We start from the raw sequence: 7,214 nt of genomic DNA on the forward strand, positions 1-7,214 counted from the left end.
TTTTTTTATATTAATTTATGATTAATTATTATCTTCTGAATATATGAAATGTTTTCTTTATAGACAGAGGAGCTTGGCCGCTCGGTCCATGTTGATGAAGTGTTTCAACAAACACATATACGGAAGAGCACTGGAGATTTTGTTGATGATAGATCAAGGCAGACTCATGTTAGTTATTTTAAACTTTTTTTTCATATACATTAATTAGTATGATAACAAATATTTTTCATTTTAATAGAATGATTTTGAAAGTAGATTGTCTCAAGCATTATCTGAGTCACAATCTACCTCAATATCTACTCCATTAGATCCTACTGTGGAGGAAAGATTGAGAAGTCGTTGTTGGTTAGAAACTGTAGGTGGAAGGTACAAGGGACGAGTATATGGGGTTGGACGTGTTGATTGTCAAGACGACTGTGTTAGTCGCTACCTACAAGATGTTGGGTCTATTAGTGTCTAAGTTCAAAAGGGGAGGGGTGAATTGAGCTTATAAAATTTTCACAGGAACACACAATTTACAGTATACCAGAGGCAAAAAGAACAGATTATTTTTACACAAAACAGATTGATTCTTCAGAGCAGTCTAGCACAAGTTGACTTTGTTCAAATTAGACTTGTAATCAACAGAGGATTATAATAAAATCATATTAGTTGGATTTTATGAGTATGAAGAATACAGCTATGCCAAGAAATCAATCAACTTCATTCAACACAAGGTTTTAATGAGAATAAATCTTTCTCAGGTTTTAACGAATAGACAATTTGTTTTCAGATCAATTAAAACAGCATATACAATTGCCTTGATTGTGATTAGAGAGCTTTAACAGATCACGAAGAACAGTTTTTATTAAAACCAGAATTAACAGATTCAATTTCAAAAGAACAGATTTAGTTCTTGACAAAAATAAGCAAAACCAGAAATGAGTGCAGGGATGAGAAGAAAAGGCACACAAGTTTTTATACTGGTTCACTCATACAGAGCTACGTCCAGTCTCACCTTACCCCAAGGTGGAATCCACTAAAAACAGTACCAATTACTTACAAACACAGCAGTTCTTGAACACTACAAGAGCAACACACTCAATGCTGAAAAATCCTATTTCAGCACACCTTGCACTCCAAGAAACCCTATCAAGGAGTGACTAACACTTACACCTTTACAAACCAGACTAAAGGAAAGATTACACCTGAAAAGAAGATGCAAGAACTCAAAACCAGTAGTTCAATTTGCTGCAGAACTGCACCAGCACCTTCACCAAGATCAAAGGTTTCCTAGAACAAGCACACTTGAAAACCTCTTTGGAAAACCTTTCAAAAATCTTTTGATCCTTCTTCTCACATGGAAATTGTTTGATCTCTGTCAAAAACGTAATTGCTCAACACTTTTCATGTGAGAGAAACTTTTCTTTATATAGAAAACAGTTTCTAACTTCTTTTCAAAAAATAGTTGAAAAGCAGTTTATGAAAACAACAGATTCATTTTTGAACTTAACAGATTTATTTTGTGAAAACCGCCAACTCAGCTAACTGAAATAACTGTCTAAGTTATACCTTTGGTGCCCTAACTAACTTGTGAAAAACCTTTCAACTGACCAAAAGGGCAAACCGATTCTTTCACAGTGAAACAGATTAAATGATAGCAAATAGGCCAACTCAACTTTAACTGAAATAACGAACTAAGCTTTGCCTGTGGTGCCCTAACAGAATTTTAGAAAAGCCTTTTAACAGAAAAGAAATAAACAGATTCTTTCTCCATAAAACAGATTTATTTGTGTACTGATTTAAAACTTTTTTAAAAACACTTTAAAAAGCTTTTCAAAAACCATTTAACCACATCATGTGCTTGATCTAGACTTGGTTAGGCATCTAGGATGGGTTATACAGCAAAAGGCAACCTTACACAATTACAAGCCTAATTACAAACGAATCTAAAACCTATTACAATCTTCAAAGCACTCAAGCTATTTTCTTCATCAAACACACATCAAGCCTTGGTAGGGAAGAAGCTTCCTCCAGCTTCAACAATCTCCCCCTGTTTGATGGAGACAAATTCCCTTTGCTTTGCACAGCTTTGAAGCAAGATCATGACCAAATTTGTACAGTACTATATACCAGAAAAAAATACACAGGTGTCAAGGTAGAACAAACAGATTTAGAATTGATGTACCTGCAGATTTAATATCTGAATCATATCAGCAACCTCTGTAAATATCAGTTGCAGAACTTGTATCAGGCTATTCTTCTCCCCCTTTGGATTCATCAAACAGAATGGGAGCACAAGATACCAAAGAGATCATAGCCATACATAACAGTTCAAATAAAACCAACATAGAGGTCCATTACAAACCACAAATCAACTAAAAACCAGTGCACAATAAGGACTAAACAGATTAATCCCAAATTGTTCAACAACATATAAAAGATAAGGACTTAGAAATAGGATCACTTGTTGTTGTAATAAAGCTCAGCTAGCTGCACTTGAACTCCTTCAAGTTGGTCATCCAAGTGTTGAAACCTGGCGTAAGTCATTTCATAGTGTGCCTTCTGCTCATATGTAAGTGTGTCCAGCCTCCTTAGCACTTGTCTTTCAAACATAGACATAGGTTCACCTCTGTACTCAGGTGCCTCATATGCAACCATTGCATTTTGTCTTGTAGCAGCAACATCTTCATGTCCAGCAGAGTGCCCTGGTGATGCATCCATGTTCTGCACTCCATCAGCATTTTCTTCTTCATTTTCAGGATCAGCTGCTTCATTTTCAGCCCTGTTTGCAGCATTCCTTCTAAATACCCAGTTGTCATCCTCCTTTTGAAAGCCCATCTTGAGGAGAGTGGAGTTGTCTATCTCACTTGCTGCCTTAATGGTGTCATTTCTTTCATTTGTAGTGTCAACTTCAAAGTAATCAATTAGCTTTGACACAAAAATTGCATATGGAAAGCGATAGTCTGGTAACCTTGTGGATTTGAGCATATGCTTCACCATAGTACTCACCCAATTTACCTTGAGTTGGTTCATGATGCAGTACAGCAAAATCAAGTCCTCTTCATGGAGAGTTGCATGATTGCTTCCTCTTGGAGTAAGCTGTCAAACAATGATGTAGGCAAGGAGTCTTGGAATGATTGTGAGATTTCCAGCATGAAATCTAGCCACTGGTTCAGCAAGATTCCTTACACAACTTCTATAAAACTGCATCTTGTTGAATCCCTGGATTCCAGTAGTGTTCCCTTTGCTTACCTTCATTCCAGAATATTTGATTCCTCCCACATTGCTCCATATTTCTCTTGTAATCTTCAGCTTCACACCTTTCACATGGGAGACCATATTTTTGCCATCTTGAACCAAGTTGCTGTAGAAAACTTTCACCAAATCTGGATATACATTTCCAATCATCTCTAGAAAGTTCTTCAGCTTTTGATGCTTGAGCAAGGTTTTTGCTTCAGTCAGATTTTCTTCTCTTAACCAAGAAAATTCCAGCACTTTGGGTGCATTGACTTGCTTCCTGCTTGTCTCATGGATGTACCTTGTCATTGCTTCAGAATCTCCAGCAAACCATTTCTCCAGAATGCCTTGGTTGCTGCTGGATTGCTCCTTGGATTTCTTCCTTCTGTGTGATGAGGATGCCATGTTCAATCTGTTTTTCCCTGTACCAGTTTATTAATATACAATTCTACAGAAAATGCAATACAGATTATCATTCAGAACAGAAACGAAACCTGTGGTGAAGCAAGTGTGAACCTGGACAACTTATAGCACAAATGAGAAGGTGTGAGAGACAAAAACTGATTTGTGCTAGGTTTATATAGAGCTTAAATCAGATTTTGGAAATCACACATATTAAAAGAAAATCAATTAAATCAGATTTTAGAAATTATGGATTAAAAAGACAATCAATTTGATATGCTTCAGATTTTATTCCTGTGGTGCAGCAGATTCAGGTATTGATTTGTACAAGAATATATTGGAACCAGATTTTAATTTGATAAATCAAATTTGTTGCACTTACACACAATCCAATCAGTTAGGATACCCACAAGCTAATTGGCATAGGCCTGCTGGTTAATAACCGTAAAAGCAGTCAACAATAAAGTGAGAGAGAGAAAAGTAAATCTTTCTCTTTCCTAGTCATAACTGTGATTTTTGAAACAGGGAACAAAACATGTTAAGTCATAAAACAACAGATTGAAATTTTCACTGCAGAGGACAATTTAAGCTAATAATACCCAATTCATTTAGAAGAAAGTAAAACCTGTCTTTAGCAAGTGGTTTAGTGAATAGATCAGCTAGTTGAAATTCAGTACCAATGAATTGTATATCACATGTTCCATTAGCTATATGTTCTCTTAAAAAGTGATGTCTAATTTCAATATGTTTAGTCCTTGAGTGCATGACAGGATTCTTTGACAGATTTATGGCACTAGTATTATCACAGTTTATAGGGATCCTGTTTAACAAAATTCCAAAATCACTTAGTTGTTGCCTTAGCCATAAGGTTTGAGCACAACAACTTCCAGCAGCTATGTATTCTGCCTCTGCTGTGGAGAGAGCAACACAAGCTTGCTTCTTGGAATGCCAAGAGATTAGACTTGATCCAAGCATGTGACAAGTCTCTTCCTATCAACTTTGCAACCTGCAAAATCAGAATCTGAAAACCAGTCAAATTTAAAGATACCTTGTTAGGATACCACAATCCAACATCTTTAGATCCTTGCAAGTATTTCAAAATTCTCTTTGCTGCATTGTAGTGTGATTCCTTTGGATCAGATTGATATCTAACACATAAGCACACAGCAAACATAATATCAGGCCTTCTGGCAGTTAGGTATAATAAGGAACCAATTAAACCCCTGTACTTGGTTTGATCCACTGATTTTCGAGCAAAATCTTGATCCAGCTGGCAGCTTGTTGAAATAGGAGTGCCGATTGCTTTGCATTGATCCATATCAAACTTCTTAAGCAGTTCCTTGCAGTATTTTTCTTGGCTTATGAAAATTCCATCTTTGAGTTGCTTAACTTGTAGTCCAAGGAAGAAATTCATTTCTCCTAACATTGACATCTCAAACTCACTTTTCATGGTTTTCACAAAGTCTTCACACATCTCTTCATTTGTGGATCCAAAGATAATATCATCTACATAGACTTGCACAAGTATGATATCTTCCCTTTTCTTCTTTAGAAAGAGAGTTTTATCAGAAGTGCCACGGCTATACCCTTGAGAGAGCAGAAATTCACTTAGCCTTTCATACCATTGCCTAGGTGCTTGCTTCAATCCATATAAGGCCTTCTTAAGCATGTACACATGTTCTGGATTTTTGTGATCTTCAAACCCTGGAGGCTGAGATACAAACACCTCTTCATTGATGTAGCCATTTAGAAATGCACTCTTGACATCCATTTGAAACAGCTTGAAACCTTGTATGCTGGAAAATGCTAGAAGTAGTCTGACAGCTTCAAGACGTGCTACTGGAGCATAGGTTTCACCAAAATCAATACCTTCTTCTTGGTTATACCCTTTAGCAACCAGTCTTGCTTTATTTCTAGTGATAGCTCCATGTTCATCCATCTTGTTCCTGTACACCCACTTGGTTCCTATGATGTTCATCCCATGCTTTCTTGGAACCAAAGTTCATACTTCATTGTATTCAAACTGGTTCAACTCTTCCTGCATTGCTGTTATCCAATTGTCTTGCAGTGCTTCTTCCAGGCTTTTAGGCTCAATCTGTGACACAAAAGCTACTGTTCTGCAGAAATTATTGAGTGAATTCCTTGTTGAGACTCCTTTCTCAATTTTACCAATTACATTGTCAAGAGTGAGATCCCTTGGTGTCTTCCATTCTTTAGGCAGCCCTGCATTCACAGTAGATTCTTTGATAGAATTTGAATTAGTTGTATCAAGCTCACTAGATTGATTCTGTTGCATAATGGTTCTTAAATCATCCATACCAGGTTCATCCAGAACAGATTTGGGCACAGAAAAATCTGTTTCATCAAATACAACATGTATAGATTCTTCAACTGCAAGCAATCTTTTGTTATACACTCTATAAGCATGACCATTTATAGCATATCCAATATGTATTCCTTCATCTTATTTAGGATCAAATTTCCCCAAATTATCCTTACCATTATTTAAGACAAAGCATTTGCAGCCAAACACCCTAAGATGACTAATGCTAGGCTTCCTACCTTTATACAGTTCATAGGGAGTTTTCTTAAGAATTGGTCTAATCAATGTTCTGTTAAGCACATAAGAAGCAGTGTATACAGCATCAGCCCAAAAATATTTAGGTAAACCAGATTCATTTAGTATAGTCCTAGCTAACTCTTCTAGTGATCTATTCTTTCTTTCAACAACATCATTCTGTTGGGGTGTCCTAGGAGCAGAATAACTATGTGTGATCCCATGTTTTTCACTATATTTATCAAACTTTGCATTTTGAAATTCTCCCCCATGATCACTACGAATCTGTTTTATCCTATTTTCATTTTCATTATGCAGAACCTTAGCTAGTTTCTTAAAGGCTTTATATGCATCATTTTTAGAAGCAAGAAACAAAGTCCATGTATATCTTGAAAAGTCATCAACAATCACCAAAGCATAGTAATTTCCAGCTAAGCTAGCAGTCCTAGATGGTCCAAACAAGTCCATATGCAAAACATCCAAAGCTTTATTTGAAGAAACCATATCTTTTGATTTAAAGGTAGTTCTAATCTGTTTTCCCTTTACACAAGCATCACACAATCTGTTATTTTGAAACTTTATGTTTGGTAAACCAGAAACAAGTTCCTTAGACCTTAGCTTATTCAAGTGATTTGTGTGAATATGAGCTAGCCTTCTATGCCACAACCATGACTCATCATTTTTAGACAACAAACACTCGTTTTCAGAACAACTCTTTATGATATCTAAGAGATAGATGTTATTTACCCTTTTTCCAGTGAACAGCACCTTACCAGAAATTTCATTTGAAATTGTACAAGTGTTGGCTTCGAAATTGACCTTGTATCCCTTGTCACACAACTGGCTAATGCTTAGAAGACTATGTTTTAGCCCTTCAACATACAATACATTCTCAATAGTGGTTGAGTCTTTAGTACCAACATCTCCTCTTCCAAGAATTTTTCCTCTATTGTTATCTCCATATGTGACATGCCCTTCAGCTTTGAGTTTCAGATTTATGAACTGAGTCACATCACCAGTCATGTGCTTTGAGCAG

Source organism: Phaseolus vulgaris, chromosome 7 (assembly GCF_000499845.2).
Source record: "Phaseolus vulgaris cultivar G19833 chromosome 7, P. vulgaris v2.0, whole genome shotgun sequence".
NCBI lineage: Eukaryota > Viridiplantae > Streptophyta > Magnoliopsida > Fabales > Fabaceae > Phaseolus > Phaseolus vulgaris.